At 39.8% G+C, this 16,801-nt stretch overlaps 1 protein-coding gene across 6 annotated transcripts in view; it reads right to left on the reverse strand.

The window, feature by feature from the left end:
- Positions 1 to 15,172, reverse strand: part of CCSER2 (coiled-coil serine rich protein 2) — a 185,487-nt gene extending 170,315 nt beyond the window's left edge. For 2 of the 6 annotated variants that reach the window (XM_040623888.1, XM_040623889.1), the window contains exon 1: positions 14,919 to 15,163. The gene's annotated coding sequence lies outside the window, so the exon portion shown is untranslated. Of the gene's footprint in view, positions 1 to 14,918 lie in introns of all 6 variants that reach the window. The other 4 variants (XR_005833138.1, XM_040623892.1, XM_040623890.1 and 1 more) reach the window with 4 other exon arrangements.
- Between the last annotated feature and the right edge of the window lie 1,629 nt (positions 15,173 to 16,801).

Below are 16,801 nucleotides of genomic sequence, written 5' to 3' on the forward strand. Positions count from 1 at the left end.
TGGCCAATCAATGCAAGGAACAGTTCAGTGACAAGAAAATACATGTCATAATATTTTAGGCAGAACTTTGTTCCTTATTATCAAAGAGTCTTTAAGTAAAATTATGTAAGGTAAGAATATTCAACTTAGTAAACAAATTAAAAACTAATAATTTTACTGTGAAAGGCAGCATTTTTTAAATGCTATAATTAATCTTGCCGAAGAATGTATGATTAAATGAGAATATACATTAAGTACTCCAAAAACAAAATTATAAAGCAGATATGCATCCTTAAGCAAAATGACTATACGTTAACATTTCAAACGTCCCAACTATCAAATGCTAAAACACCAAATGCTTAAAAGATACTTCTGAACTTGTAAAATTAACAAAACTTAGTTGAGTCCCTAGTAGGTTCTGACATTCTTTCAGCACTTAGGGCAGAACCCAGAGATTCAAATCCAAACAACTCAAATCTCCTTCCAGTCCCTTAGACATTAGCTCTTCCTCTGTTTCAAGCCTAGTACTGTTTTTAGATCTATTTGTGCTTTATATCACGTCCCTCCTGCACTCCTGAGAGCTTCCTGATACTTGGCACATTTTCCCTGTGTGCTGCCCAAAGTTACTGCTCTGGACTCATCTTGAGTTGCCCAAATACTCCAGCCCCATCTGGAGAACAGTAGGCAGCCAGCTCAGCCATTAGATCCCTGGCAATGGTGAGCATGTGCCTCTAACCATCCTCTTCTGCTTTCTCCAATTAATGAAAGAAAGAATACAATGTCTCCTACCCAGCTGGGTACTCCATCTACATCCTTTCTGTCTACTTTTCTAGTTCCCTTTATTTTCCCAACTCATAGAATATAATGCACATGTCGAATTTATTGGGGGGGGGGACAGAGGTAGAGAGAGAGAATCCCAAGAAAGCTCCACACCAAGTGCAGAGCTCAAAGCAGGGCTCGACCTCACAACCCTGAGACCATGACCTGAGCCAAAATCAAGAGTTAGACACATAACTAAGCCACCCAGATGCCCCGCACATGTCAATTTTTAATAATTCTCAAATCCATCCTGTCTTCTTCAACACAACTTAATCTAGACTTTTATCATCTCTGCCCAGTATTCTAGCATAAATCTCCTTAATTCCCTTCCTTCAGCTTCCTCTCCTTAATCCACCCTTTATACTTTTCCCAAACAAATTATAAACCCGATCATGTCACTCTTCAATTTAAAACCCTTCAATGCCCCCCCCCCCAAAAAAAAGGCGTTAAAACAGTACTAACAACAGCAGCTGGTACCTATTGAGCACCTGTGTACCAGGTACCTGCATTACCTTATTTAAATCTCATAACAATCCTGCAACATAGGTATCTTTATTATTCTGATTTTGCAGATTTAAGGAAATTGAAACATGGAGAAATCACATTGTCTATCCACAGACACACAGATAGTAAGCAAGTACAGCTAAGATTACAAAGGCCTTCCAAATATGGCTTTGGTATTCCTTTGCAGCTGTTCTCTCCTACCACTACCCAATAAACCCTGCCTTCCACTCATGCCAAACTACCCAAGGATCCATTCCCAAACTGATCTTTCAGGACTCCTTACTACAGTACACACTACTCCCTTAGCTCAAAATGCCACTCTGGTCTACGTTGAGAACTCTCTCTGAAGCCTTTTTCCTTTCTTTCCTCCACAGAAGAACTCCTAGCCAGAACAGTATAACCCAAAATGACACACACACCCCATTCTCAACTTCAGAATGCTACAATACAGAATGCTCAAATAGATTTTCCAAGGTAACTTCTAAGTGAGAATCTAGTGCTAGCTTCATAAACCCGAAATTCACTGGAAAATTAATAAAGATCAACAATACAGCAACAGCAAAAGCTAATAAAAAGACAATTAATAACTTGGCAAAATATTTGCAATATATAAAATTCAATTATTTTAAAATATATGTTAACTCATTCAGAATATAAGCGACTCAAGTATGTTATCTAAAATTTAAATTAGAAAAAGGAAAAAAGAATATAAAGGACTCAAGTTTTAAAGTACTTTCTTCTGCAAATTTGACTTCTAATGTTACAAGCAAGACAAATTCTATCTAAAATCTATTAGCAAACCAAGAAAAAATTTAAAAAACTAAAGAGTTCTTCTTTGACTATATCTGAATTCAGAAAATAATGACTTAATACTAAAGGACTTGTGCTTATGAAATATATTAGATGACCTAGAGGTAGTAAGTATGGTACCACATCTGTAGCATCAGCACATTAGGCCAGTATCTTCCAGGAACATGCAAGAATGGTATCAGGAGTCTCTCCTGGGTACTAACTGATGGTTAAACAACATCTCTTCAAAGTACTACTCAAATATGTTAGCTTATAATTCCCCACACTAAAATTCTCACTTTTGTCTATTCATAGTCTCAAGATCCTTCCATAGTTAACTGCTCTTTAACTGGCATTTGAACACAAAGCACCAAACGTTACTTTCAAACTTATAATATCTTTTCTAGTTCATTAAGAAAATGTCCTATAAGATCACTTCTGGTACTTGTCCCAGCCAGACCTCTGTCTCCCTATATCTTTCCTTGCTTTTTCCCTTTAATTCTTAGAAAAAAAATTCTTAATCCTTAAGCAAACTTGTACAAAGCATAAATTATTTAACAATACCATTTTATAGAGATACTAAGAAACTGACCTTTAATGGATACACAAAGATTAATGGATTTTTTTTTAAGATTTTATTTATTTATTTGACAGAGAAAGACAGTGAGAGAGGGAACACAAGCAAGCGGAGTGTGAGAGGGAGAAGCAGGCTTCCTGACAAGCAGGGAGCCTGATGCAGGGCTCAATCCCAGGACTCTGGGATCATGACTGAGCTGAAGGCAGACGCTTAACGGCTGAGCCACCCAGGGCCCCTGAAGACACAAAAATTAATCCATGGTTGAGGTGCTATTCTAGGGTAGCAGACACAAAATTATTTTGCCTTTGGCATTCCTCCAGAATGCAATCAACATGCATTTCTTATACAACATCCAGGATCAGGCAAAAGACTTACTTTAAAGGGACTTTTTACAATGGTCTACTCAGGATTATAGAGCCTGGCCCAAGGAAACAGTAAAGGGAATGGAGAGAGAACAACTCCAACAACAGCAGGACTTCCCAGCTAATGGAAAATGAGGGATAGGAGACCAGAAGTCAGGATGATTCCCAGGTTTATAATTTGAGTAACTGAGTGACTGGCAGCATCATTAACCAAGATAGGAAAATGAGGTGAATACACGAGTCTGGAGAAAAACACATACTTAATTTTTGATGTTTTTAAGTTTCAGGTTTTCTGCTAGACAATCAGGTGGGCATTCTAAGTAGCTCACCTAAGGACTGGAGTGCTCAAGAGGAAAACAGGGCTGAAGAAATGAATACAAAGGAGATAATGAAAAATAACCTGTGTTCCAAGAAAGCATGACAGAATGAAGACAAAAAGGCCAGACTGAAAACCCTGGGAAACACGAACATTTAGGGATGGGTTCAGTAAAGACAGCTGAGAAAGAATAGGTAAGAAAGAGAAACAGGAGTGATGTCATGAAGGCAGAGAGGGTGTTACGAACATTGGCATGATCATCTAAAAGGTTCACACTAGATTTAACAACTAGGAACTACATCCAAGTACAGATACAATTTCAGTAAGTAGAAACATCCTGATCCTGGATGTTGTACCAAGAGTAACAACACTGCTGGGATGGCAGAATGGCTCAAACAAGGCAAAAAAGGAAAAGTATGAAGTGTTTTTGGAACAGAATGTAGAAGGGTTTTGCTGGAATGGAGAGTTCATGCAGGAGAAGAGAAGAAAGAAAGTCTGGGCCAAAGCCTTTGCATTCCAGATTGTATTCTATTTTGGATTTTATTCCACAAGCAGGAAGAAGAAAGACTAGTAGCTTTTTTTTTTTTCTTTTAAAGACAACGAATCAATCTGATGACAGGATTCATGATGAACTGTAATGACAAGAGAGGTAAGGCAAGACAAACTATTAAGCAGTCTTAAAATTATCTAGGGCCTGAAAGAGGTTGGTAGTATCCAAAGTAAGAATTAAGGAGTATATAAAAGAGAGATGTTCTCTACTCCCGATGTGCCCTAGATATTCCACTATTCCTATATTACTATACTCCTCGTGTACAACAATAATTTGTAGACTGAGACCTTCTCTTATTCAGCCTCTCATCACGAGTACTAACATATCAGGAACAAGGGAAATGGCCAAAAAATGTTTGCTGAATTAGAACAGAACTCAGTAACGGTAAGATACAGAAGTGAGACTTAAAAATACTACACAGAAACTTAAGTAACTTACAAGACAATGCTACAGAAAATACTAATGTAGAAGTCAAGATCAAGTTTAAAATGAGTTTAAGATATGTTTAGGGTAGAGAGGGTGAGTAAGGATAGCCAAATAGAAACATCGAAGAGAAAAAATTGAAACCACAGAGGAAAAATATTCAGATATTCAGACAAAAAAAAGATCTGAGATACATAGTGAAATCAACAAATCTCATTATTTGCTCAGAACAAATATTTAATAAAATATTAACTTCCTAAGACACTTTGTATGTGACTCTGTCTTTAAGAATGCTATCTGGGGGCGCATGGGTGGCTCAGTTGGTTAAGTGTCTGCCTTTAGCTCAGGTCATGATCCCAGGGTCCCGGGATCGAGCCCATCATCAGTCTCCCTGCTCAGCGGGGAGCCTGCTTCTCTCTCTCCCTCTGCCTCTCCCCCAGCTTGTGCTCATGCTCTCTCTCTCTCTCTCAAATAAATAACTTAAATCTTAAAAAAAAAAAAAAAATTGCTCATTTGTATAATCTTTACAAATTAAATTGATGTAAAAAGCCCAACCAAATGGGTCAATCAAAACTGGGTCAGTGCTGAATAATCGTCTGCTTTACTCAATCATTCATTCAACAAAAATTTATTGACTGACTCTAAGTTTGGTGTTGAGGCAAGTGAGACCAGCCATGACAGCAAACAGATTAAAATACAGCAAATACTACAACAAAATAACTGCAAAATGTTACAGGAATACAGGTAACAGAGAATACAATGGAGGAGCGGTAGAGGTGGCATGGTAAAAATATGCCCAGAAGGTTTCCTAGAAGAGGAGACTTTTATTTGGGTTTTTAAAAAGACGAACTGATTTAGCAAAGTATCTAAGAAGTTGGATGGTATTCTGGAAAAAAGGAGTATTACATGCAAAAGCATAGAGATGTCAAAGAGTTTCTCGTCTTCATAGAACCATGACGGAAGATAACGGCCACATCAAATGGATGACTTTCTGTACACCAACAGCCAATATGACCACTATCCTGTGATAAGAAACATCAGATATGCATTAGAACCCAGTAAGGAGCACTCCAAACCCCTAAAGCGGAGTGCAGGTACAGGCAGGAGGTAGGCTAGAAGCAAAAAAAAAAAGGTGTCTGACTTCCGTAGACAATAGAAAGCCACAAAAGATTTTTAAGCAACAATAAGACCTTATCAGATCTGTTTCAGAAATTCAAAAGTCAGTAGTATGGATAAGTGGCTAAGGGAAGAAAATCTGGAGGGAGACCAATGAAGAAGATTAAAAAGCAACTGCAGTAATGCTTCAGCACTAAATACTGACAACTACTTACTCAAACATAAATGAACCACAGAAGGAGGCATATAAAGTAGTGTAACTATAATATGGGCTTTCAACATAAGTTTCTGAGCTCATCTCAAACATCAACTCAATAATCAGAAGCAATTACAGAATAAGTGTGGTCAGGTACATTAGAAAAAAAGGAAAAAGAATGGCCATCAAATCTTTCTCTTAAAAATACCTGACTTACATTTTAAGAAGTTTTCTTTTTAATTAAATAATTTTTTTTCCTTTTTTAAAAAGCATTTCACAGTAAAACTACCACATCGGACAGAGATTACCAAAACAGAATTTAGAACCACAGGGCATGCACTGTGCAGAACTGCTGAGAACGATAAACAGGGAAAAGTTACCAGACAAAAATAGGTTAGCAAAAAACAAAACAAAACAAACAAACAAAAAACCAAAAAACACAATCTTTATTACTTACGTATAAAACCTAGTTTTGAACTGATAAAAATTCATCAAGTTGGGGGTAGGAGGTTCTCCTTAACACCTCTCCCCACTAGCCACTGTCTTAATTTGAAAGAAATAGGTCAATACATAATGACGTATATATGATAATGACAGACCCTGGGTTCACAAATTAGGATTAAATTAATTTCATTTATTTTTCAAAGAAATAGCTCCTTTATTTTTTTCTCTCTCTATTGGATCATTACATCAACTAAAAGCACCCATCTTTAAAAAAATAACAATTCCTTGTCTCCACATCCCCTCTAGCTATCACCCTGTTTTTCTCATCTTCAGTTTATAGCAAACTCCTTGAAAGAATTAGTTGTTTCCAATTCGTCTCCTACAGTTCTCTTTTAAACCCCCCTCCAATAAAGTCTTCATCACCACTAATCTGCCAGGAACTTGTTACAGTCACCAATGATTTTCATACTGTTAAATCTAATGGTCACATCCTAGTCATGGATCTAATAACATCTGACACAGCTGTTCACTCAGCTGTTCACTCACTCCCTCCTCCTTAAAACATTTACTTGGCTTCAGGGATACCATTCACTCTTAATTCTCCTCCTCCTTCATGGAGTGCTTCTTACTCTTATTCTCTTAGCTCTAGCTCTTCCTCTCCCTCTCCCTGTCAACATTACAGGATCCTAAGGCAAAATCTTTGGGCTTCTTCTCCAGCCACACTTCCTTCCTAGATTATCCTAATTCAGTTCCCAGGGTACTTAACACACTGTGCCAATGACTGGAAATATGTATCTCCAGCCCACACCTCTGGCCTGAATTGCAGACTCACGTATACCTCATTGTCTGGACAATCATTATCTCCCACCTTGAATTGCTGCTGGAGCCTCCTGAATGATCTCATTATACCTAGCCTCAGATATTCTGTACATAACTGTTGAGAGGTCTATTTAAAACAAGTCAAAACCTTTCAGTGCGGGGCGCCTGGGTGGCTCAGTCGTTAAGCGCCTGCCTTCAGCTCAGGTCATGATCCCAGGGTCCTGAGATCCAGCCCCACATGAGGCTCCCTGCTCAGCGGGAAGCCTGCTTCTCCCTCTCCCACTCCCCCTGCTTGTGTTCCCTCTCTCGCTGTCAAATAAATAAATAAAATCTTTAAAAACAAACAAACAAACAAACAAACAAACAATCCAGTGCTTCCCACCTTCAGAATAAAAGCCAAAGTCCTACTGGCCTACAAGGCCATATATGATCTATCATGCACCCCTCTCCCAGTACCACCTATGGCCCCCCACCTCATCTTCCACTAATCATGCCCCTCAATGCTTCCAGTGATCTACTTGCCACTCCTCAAATAAGGCAAGCATGATTCAGCTACAAGATATTTGCCCTCATTTCATCTTCTTCACTCTCCCCTAATATCTGCACAGATCAGATCACAATCTCACTTCTTCCATATAACTGTTCAAATACCATTCATCATTGCAGCCTTCTCTAATCATCTTATATAAAACAGCACCATCCTCCTTGCATGCTCTCTGCCTTATTCTGCTTTTTCTCCATAGCGCTATAATCAGTGACATATTGCATATATACTTGTTTATTTTCTGTATCTTGTCATTAGAATTAAAGTTCCACAAGGGCAAAAAAATGTGTTTTCTTTACTGCACTATTATTAGCAAGTGCTCAGTGGGTATTTCTTGAATGGATGGATGGCATGAATCAGGAAAATCTAGACTCAGGATCTGGTCTCAAAGCCTGGGTTGAGGAAATTTATTCTGTAGAACTTCTCAAGTCCTGGGAAAATGCTGATTGCCAAAAGCAACCATGAAATGAAAAAAATAAACCTGAAAAAATTTTTAAAAATAAAAGGAAGAATAAGAAAAAAAAAAAAAATGGCCATCTCTGCCTCCCCACTCCCTGGATATGTTTCCTATAACCTGGCCTACCAACTCAGACCAAAATATCACCAGACCAATTTTACACTTAAATAGCTGTTACAAATAGTTCCTCCTTTCTAAACTATGATTGTCAGAGAAAACTGTAACTGCCAACCCCAACACTGGCTGCCAAGACATAATGGTCAGAGAAAGCTCTCAAATTTCCCCAAAGCACTCAGGCTGCAACCAAATACCATTAATATGATGACAACAAAATTCAAAGTACCTTCTGGTGTCTGCCTAAGTTAGCCATCCCTAGTGTATTCTCTAGGGGCTCTGTCATCAAGATTGTGGTATTTTGGTACGGGGGGGAGGGGTGTGTTTGAGGAAGCTGGGGGGAGGACAGAGAGAGAAAGGAAGAGAAGCAGGAGAGAGGGAGGGAGGGAAAGAAGGAGGGAGGGAAGAAGAGGCTGGGAGGAGAGGGAGAAAGAGAAGGAATGGGAATTAAGTCAAAGAAACAGGGCCTGAATTTATTTTTTGTATTTTAAAGAGAGGTAGACTGCCAGGGAATGGAAAGCATCTACTAAGCTATACGATATCACATTATAGAAGGACCAAAACCCTGAGACATCCAGCATTCCTCAGCTAAAAAGCTGTCTTGCATCTCCCATTCCCACACATAGAATTGAAGATACAGGGTAGGGGGCCATGACAAATTGGACAGTTGGGAGAGGTGATTGGGGTGAAGAGAGTGGTAACAACTCAGAAAACAAGGAAGAGAAAAGTAACTACCCATTTTGTTTTCTCTTTTCCCCTTCCTATTGTACTTACCAAGTACAGAAAACAGCCAGATGAAAACTGGGAAGAAGGCAGAGAGTGAAGAGTAAGGATGCTCTGAAACAAATAACAGCAGAAGAAATCAAGCACAAATTCCTTCTCTAAGTGGCTCTTTGAAAACCAGTCATATGAAGTAAGTTAGAAACCGACCAAGGAAATTTAAAACAAGCCCCCACACCTTAGATAACTATAGAACTGTATAAAGAGAACAGAGATTCTTAATTATTTGGAATGATGGTCCTGGGGCATGTTTAAGATAAACAATCCTCAAAGATGATCCAACTATATTCAAACTGATCAACATGGAAAAGTAAACAGGTGAAAAACTTCAGCTTTCGTTGATCCAGTCTTTAAGAATCCTCTGGCTTCTCAAGGGTTCTAAATCTCAAAACAACCAATCAGAAGTCTTGAAAGTCAGAGAAGTAACTGGGGGAACATTCTGCAATCAACTCAGCAGGGAAGAGCTGAAAACTCACAGATTACCCCTAACAAACTCTGATTTGCCAACACACTTAAAAAGGAAGGAGGGTTCTGACTGGTTGCTCTCATGGGCTGAGTCACATCCCAGCATCAGCACCACCAGCACATGTTAGAAGCTAAAGAAGCAGGAAATCACAGGATACTCTGAGAAAGGTACCGGAGGAAAAAGTAACAAAGTAAAGACAGCTAAGCCATATATAACTGCTGGTCAGAAGCATATCACACTAGGACACAACAACCAGAACTGTTTGTAGCCTGAAGTGGCATTCTGTATTTACTTTTGTGCTAATACTTCCCTCTCAAACTCCTCCCCAGTCTGGCACTGACTGACAGCCAATTTCTATAGCTTCTCTTCCTCCAGGCACTCTTTGATTTAGGTGATTTGGTGTTTCCCACCCCCAATTCAGTCTTCTGCCTTCTCCCTGTATTAGCTCATCCCGTATTAGATCATTCCTTCTACTCAGTCCCTGTCCTTGAAAAGCACATAATCCAGTGGGGTAAGCAGACGTGTCACTAGATTAGATGCAATACATCACACAGTCAATCCTATGAAAGAAATATAACAAGGTGCTGGAAGCATGTATTCATCTGTCATTACCCTACTCCATATCTTCCAAATCAACACTCCAGTTTCCCACTCTCTTATAAATCAGTTACTAAGTCCTGTATCTTTCCATAATATCCCCTGATCTCCAAATTCACTTTGCATTTCAGGCTTCATTTCTCAATATGACCTATTCAGCCACTTCCTATCAGAAACAATTCAATATATTTCCACACCACCACATCAGCCAACTCCCTAAAAGCCATACCCTATCATCCCCTTGCTTTGAAACATCTAATATCTTTCCAATGCCTACAAGATAAAGTTCAAATCCTTAGCATAGAAAAGAAGATAATACAATTCTCAAACAGAGCCTTTTAAAAGTAGGCAGACTGAGCTCCAGTTCCATGGCTTACCAGCTGTGTTACCTTTGGCAGGTCCCTTTACCTTTCCAAGTTTCCTCATTTGCAAAGTGAGGATATGAAAACAACCTACCCATGGTTGTTATGAGAATTAAGTAAGCAACTCCATGCCAAGTACCAGCACAGTATCTAGCATTCAATCAATGTTAACTACTATCCTGGGATATCTCATCTATCTAGAATGCCTCACTCCCCAAAGGAAGCAGACAAACAAAGTTTTACTCTCATATATTTTAGAATGATTAACAGTAAGAGTTAAATCAGAAATGACCTTCTGGTTAACCATGAACCAACAAAAACTTCAATTAACCAAAATTTGCTTTCCTGAAATTTTTGTCTGTCAAAATTTACTATAATTTATTTAAAAACAAGTACCCATTTATTTAAAAAAATAACTAGATTAGTTTTGTTTTGTTTCCTATTCAAGTTCAGGAAGGAAAAAAGCAGCTGCTTACCAAAGGAAACTCAGATATTTATAGATTCTCTATTATAGTATAAAATCCACCTAAACTAAAATCAATCCCAACTGTATATATAATTTTCTAAAGCTATATACATAAAACAAACTCTAGAAGCTTAAGAAACTAAAAGTGTATATCAGATAGATGGTAGAGTGACATTCATTCTTAGACCTCATGATCAAAAGATGAAATCACAAAAATTTTTTGTAAGTCAGTGATTTTAATAATTTTAAAAACTGCCAAATCCACAATAATAACAACAAAACAGATTAGACACATATTTTAAGAGATTCATATATTTATGATGTTAAGTGCCAATGAAAATTGGTAGAAAGACTCCAATAAATTTATGGGCAAGAGACAATTCATACAAAGGAGAAGGCAAAACTAGAAAAATACTGCATTTGCTTTTCTATTGTGGATAGTGATGTTAGACAGTAGATACCTTTACACCTATTTTTAAAAAACAAACTTTTTTTCTAAGATTTTATTTATATTTGAGGGCAACTCCCTCTCCCTCTACTGTTCCCTCTGCTTGTGCTCTCTCACTCTCTCTGTCAAATAAATAAGTAAATAAAATCTTAAAAAAAAGATTTTATTTATATTTGGGAGAGAGAGAGAGAGATAGTGAGAGAGAGCATGAACAGGGGGGAGAGGGAGAAGCAGGTTCACCACTGAGCAAGGAGCCCGACGTGGGGCTGGATCCCAGGACCCTGTGATCATGACCTGAGCTGAAGGCAGACGCCTAACTGACTGAGCCACCCAGGCACCCCTAAAAAACAAACTTTTAAAAACAAAAACCTATAAAAGTATGATGAAACTAGTCAACTGAACTGCAGGAGGCAGTATAAATCAATAAAAAAAACTTTCAGAAATAAATCCGGCAATATTTTTCAAAAGTGACAAAAACCTTCATACCCTTCAACCTTGTAATTCCCCTTCCTGGGTCTTTTTAGCCTAATGTAAAGAAGCAAAACAGCACAGCTATATGATAACTGCATTAATAGCAAAACAAGAAATAACTTGGATGCCCAACTATTAAAAGTAAGTAACTCCATTTACTGTAACATTGTATAATTTAAATGTACAAAAAAATATAGCAAAAAGAAAACACTAAATATGAAAAAAAATATTAAATATCACATTTATGCTTTGATTATAGTATAAAATCACATACATATGGTGAGAATTTAATGAGAAGAAAAACTAAACTTTTTTTTTTCTTATTTCTTTCATCATTAAGTTGTTTGTAAAAATAAAAGCCTGTTGGAGTTGATCAGGCCCCCTACATTAAGTACACATTTCAAAACTGGCTTTTCAGAGACATAAAACCACAACTGTCCATTTTTTCCCCCAAAAAAACCTATCACAGAGGAGTAATCAGATAGGCTCTTCTCACATAGGGACTAGCCATACATGTAATTTTAGCCATGCTACTAGCCATCTGTAACCTTATTACATTAAAATCTCATTTTACCATCAAAACGTAACTGTATGTGGCATCTCCATATGGGAAGCAGAAGCTACTTGTTATGGGGCATCTGGAGAGAAGGCCCCAAGCATTGAGGTTAAAAACTATCCAGCCAATGGAGTAGTGAAGGTCAGGTTTCTTCCCTATCCCCAAATGAATAATCATGTTTCTCACCACTCAAGGGCTCTAAGTTCCTAAGAGTGGCAGCTAAGCATTCATGGAGGGAGAAAATACAAGCTGATTTGTTCTCCCTCTGAAAATTGGCAGCTTCCTCATTTTCCCCAAAAGCACCATGAAATAATGAAAAATACACAAGCATGAGGTCAGAAGATGTGGGGTACAACTGACTCTAAGCAACCTCAAATAAGGCACTTTTCTTTCGAGCTTTAGTTGCTTAATGGGTAAAATTTTTACAGTTGAACCAAATAATTTATTAATTCCTTCAAATTCAACATTCTATTTATAGACCCCTTTACTAATACATGTCTATGACTCTCAAAACCTTCCACTCAGATTGTAGAACAATTATTAAGACTTAAAATTAGGAAACTGGAGGCAAAGGTAAAATAAAGATAGTAAAATCGTATCCCATGTCTGTCCTTTTCTACCTGCATGACCTTGGGCAAATTACTCTGCCTCAAAATAAAGTCCTAAAATCAACGAAGCAGCAATCCTTACTGGCCATGCCTTTTTTAGTTTTGCATCATCAAATGTATTGGTTTTTTGCTGTCATAACTGGGGTTTCATTCCCAACCAGTAACAATTCTGTGTTCTTGGATATTTAAAAGTACCTTGCATATCCATCTTTTCCATGTTTTCTGATACTGAAAGAGATAGCTAACAAAGTTTGACTATGTTAAACCTATATTCAGGATTAAGAGCATTCCTCAAAAATGTAGTCAATAAATAGTTGAGTACCTGTGCGACGTTAACAGTATATGTTAGAGTTGCAAAGGCCCTTCCCTGAAGAAACCCAAAAGTCTTATGGAGACAGACATATAAACTAATCATTACTAACTGACAAATGCTAAACGCAGAATATATGATGCGCTTTTGGATCAGTCAAGACAAGGGGGATAAGATATCTGGGCCATTTTCAGAGGTGATATTTTCAGTAGGTCTTGAAGAGCAAATTGTTTACTAGGCAGAGAAGAATTCTCAACAGAGGGAACAGTGTAAAACCACAAAGGAAGATGTCGTTTTCAGAGAACTCTTAAGTAGTCTTTGTATGGAAAGGCAGGCAAAGTGGTAGAAATGAAATCAGAAATACAAGTTATCAGAAATTGTGAAGGACTTTTACTTTTATCAAACACAGATTATGTAGAGTCACTGACGGACTCAATAACCTATACTGAGTCATCGATGGAAGCAAAGTCCCCTTTCTCTAGCACACAGTCAAAGGAGTTGAGTCAAAGCAACAAACAAAAAAAATGCAGGTCTCAATATGGAAATACAGAATAAATGGCTGGTTGTTGCTGTTGTTTTAAATGGAGAGTTCCTGCTCTTAGAATGGGTACTAGCAGTTTCTTACTATGGCAAATTAATACGACACTGAAGTGAAAGAGTATGAATTATGGCTAAAGGATTCAAGAAAGTGTGTGTTTTTTACCTTAAGATTCTTTGAAGTCAATGTTGTTGAGAACACCAAAGAAAACAACAAAATAATACTAAAGAGCTATAATAAATCACAAGAGGTAAACAGTAGTCTAAGCAGACTGACTTCAGGCGAAACATTCAGGAATGTTTAAATACTTACCATATATTGATTGCACATAAGACATGTTTTGTGCAGAAGGGTATGTTAAATTCCTTTTGGTTAAGGAAGAGCAGCCACCACTAAAATCTTTAGTCTAAAAGATGATGAGGTTTTTTTAAACTGGGAAAATTAATAGGTTCCATCATATTTTAATGCTCAGAAAAAAAGGAGAAAAGGAATGCCTTCTCAAATGGCTACTCTCAAAAGACTAAAGCTCAATTTTTATCTCACCAATGGGAGCAAAATATCCACATTGCAAAATGGGACCACGAAGAGTCCCTGCATCAGTAATTTCCACACTGCTAAGGCCTAGTCTTGCAACTGCAAGCCTAACTGGCTGGGTAGCCTACAAAGATGAATTTGCAATTATTGAAATGCAAACTCAAGCTCAGCCACCGACGAATACCTCAAAGGAATCATTCTTCCTTTGACTTTGATTTAAAAAAAAAGTAGGAGCATAAAAAACAAATATATGTATAAAAACAGCAGATGTCAAAAGGAGAGAAGCAGCATCTGAACCTATGGCAACGGTGTGGTCCACCAAAGTTTGATCTCAGGATGTGTTTTAGGGTGTGTCTTTGTTTTGGCCCAGTAATTAAAAAAAAAAAAAAAAAAAAAGAAACCGTCATTCGGGGCACCCGGGTACTTTCCCCTGTCAACCCTCACAAGCATCCTGGCTCTGAAATCACTGGGTAACTTGGCCTCGCCCTGATTCCTCCTGAGAGAAAGGCACAGTCCCAGCGCCTGAGGCCCCCGGCGCGCCTGTCACAGCCCGGGGGCGGGGGGCGTCCGGCCTCCAGGCTCCACTCCTGCCCCTCCTCAGGCGGCTCGCGGGGAGCTGGAGAAGGTGCCGGGAAGGCGGGAGGCCGGACAGCGTCACTGCCTCACCCCAGGTGCCTGGGCCCGAGACCCACCGCGCCCCCCTCCCTGGACTGTCGTGGGCGCCCGCCCAGCCCCGATTCCGGCCCCGGCTCCCTCTCGACCCCGACTCTCACCGTGCGGAGGTCACGCTGCCTCCTCCGCCGCGGCCCGGCTGCGGGCCACCCAGTGACCTACAGGCCCAAGGACCGCAGGTGAGGCGAGGGGACTGCCCGTCACATCGCCGCCGGCCCCGCCGCCGTATCCGCAGCAGCCAGCATCGCCTCCGCGGCCTGAGGGAGCGCCTGACTCCAGAGACACCGCACCCCCTCCCTCGGCCTGCGCCCGCCCTGGACTCCGCCCTCCAGGGCCCGCGCACCGCGCGCGCGCAACCCCGCCTCCGGGACCCCCGTGCGCAGGCGCAAACCCCACGGGGCCAGGCTCCGCCTTCAGACCCGCCCCCGCTGCCTGACTCCGGCCTCAGCCCACCTCTGGCCCCGCCCCCATCCCGCGCCTGCCTTTCCCAGGCTCCGCCCCCAACTCGGGACCCGCCCCCCCCTCCCCCCCATCCACTGACCTTGCCTCTCTGCCCCCTGACTCAGGTATCTTCTAGGCTGAACCCGTGAAGCCGGCCCTGCGGCTGACCTCAGCCTTAGCTGGCGCCTTGGACTAACAACATTTGCTGCTTGACCACGGTCAAACTTGTCAACTCCACCTCCTGACCCCGAGAAGTTAATAGTCTGAGCTTCAGGACTGACATGGGCTCCTCTCCCACCTTTCAGTGGCGTGAGGATCTCCATCATTGTGTCCATCCCTGTTCCCTGCCCTCCCGTGCTCTGGGGCATGCCTGAACCACGCACCCAACCCACCACACCAAAACACCGGGCCTTGCTGAGGCTGAGGGGAAGGAAGAGGCACCCTCAAGTGCTGAGACTTGCAGCATCTCCAAGGCACCATCAATCTGGGCTCCCTTTGCCAGGAATTGGTTCCTACTCTCCATTGGAACTTCCATCACCCACAGGCCTTCTCCCGTTCCTTTCTCTCTCAGTGGCTGGCTCCGCCATGAGTGCTAGCCTGGAGGTCTCTGAGGTCTGAGTGTTAAAGTCCGCAAGCTGCACTTATGTGGCAAATAGACTAGCTGCTCGCTGAAATCCTTGTGGGCTGCACTTATCAACAGCTCTATTGCAATAAATAACATTTAAGGACAATTCTATTGTTTATTAATGGCTCTTAAAAACAAAGTATACATATTTAGGGGAAAACCATAAATATATATCCCTTAAGTATCTTAGAACTCTGTAACTCCTTTCGTCTCTGCTTTTTCTCAGGTCAGGACTGTCCAACATTTTAATTAGCTCTGTGTTTTTTCCTCCAGATTTGAACATTCAAATTAGTTTTATACAGTATACATTTTCTTATAATTACACGTTTATCATTTTTCCTTATTATTTATTGTATTTCATATTTGCTCGGGGATCATACTCCATTTTCTTGAGCTATATCCTTTGAAAGTTATTTTTAGTTGAAGCCCATTAATAGTAAATTCTGTTAGTTTTTTTTAGCATGAAATATTTTATTTCATTTCATTCTTGAATTTAACATTAAGCTGGGGGTAAAGTTTAATGTGAGAATCTTCTCAAACATTTGATGTTATTATTCTACTGTATTCTAGCTTTCACTGTTGCTGTTGATAATTTTGATTGATTTCTTATTGTTTTGGGGTAAACTGTCTATACACTGGGGATGTTTTAAGATAGCTTTGATTTTAACATTTTGTAGTTTTATTATTACGTGGCTTACAATGGATTTCATCTTATTTATATTGTGCAGTGTTTATTGTGCTTCCTAAAACTATAAATTGAAGTCTATCATCATTTCCAGGTGAAAAAAGAGAGAGAGAATTTATTTATTTATTTATTTAAAAAGATTTTATTTATTTATTTGAGAGAGAGAGAGCATGAGCACAAGCAGGGGGAGGGGCAAAGGGAGAGGGAGAAGCAGACTCCCAGCTGAGCAGGTA

This window comes from Ursus maritimus, unplaced genomic scaffold (assembly GCF_017311325.1).
Source record: "Ursus maritimus isolate PB19 unplaced genomic scaffold, ASM1731132v1 scaffold_7, whole genome shotgun sequence".
NCBI lineage: Eukaryota > Metazoa > Chordata > Mammalia > Carnivora > Ursidae > Ursus > Ursus maritimus.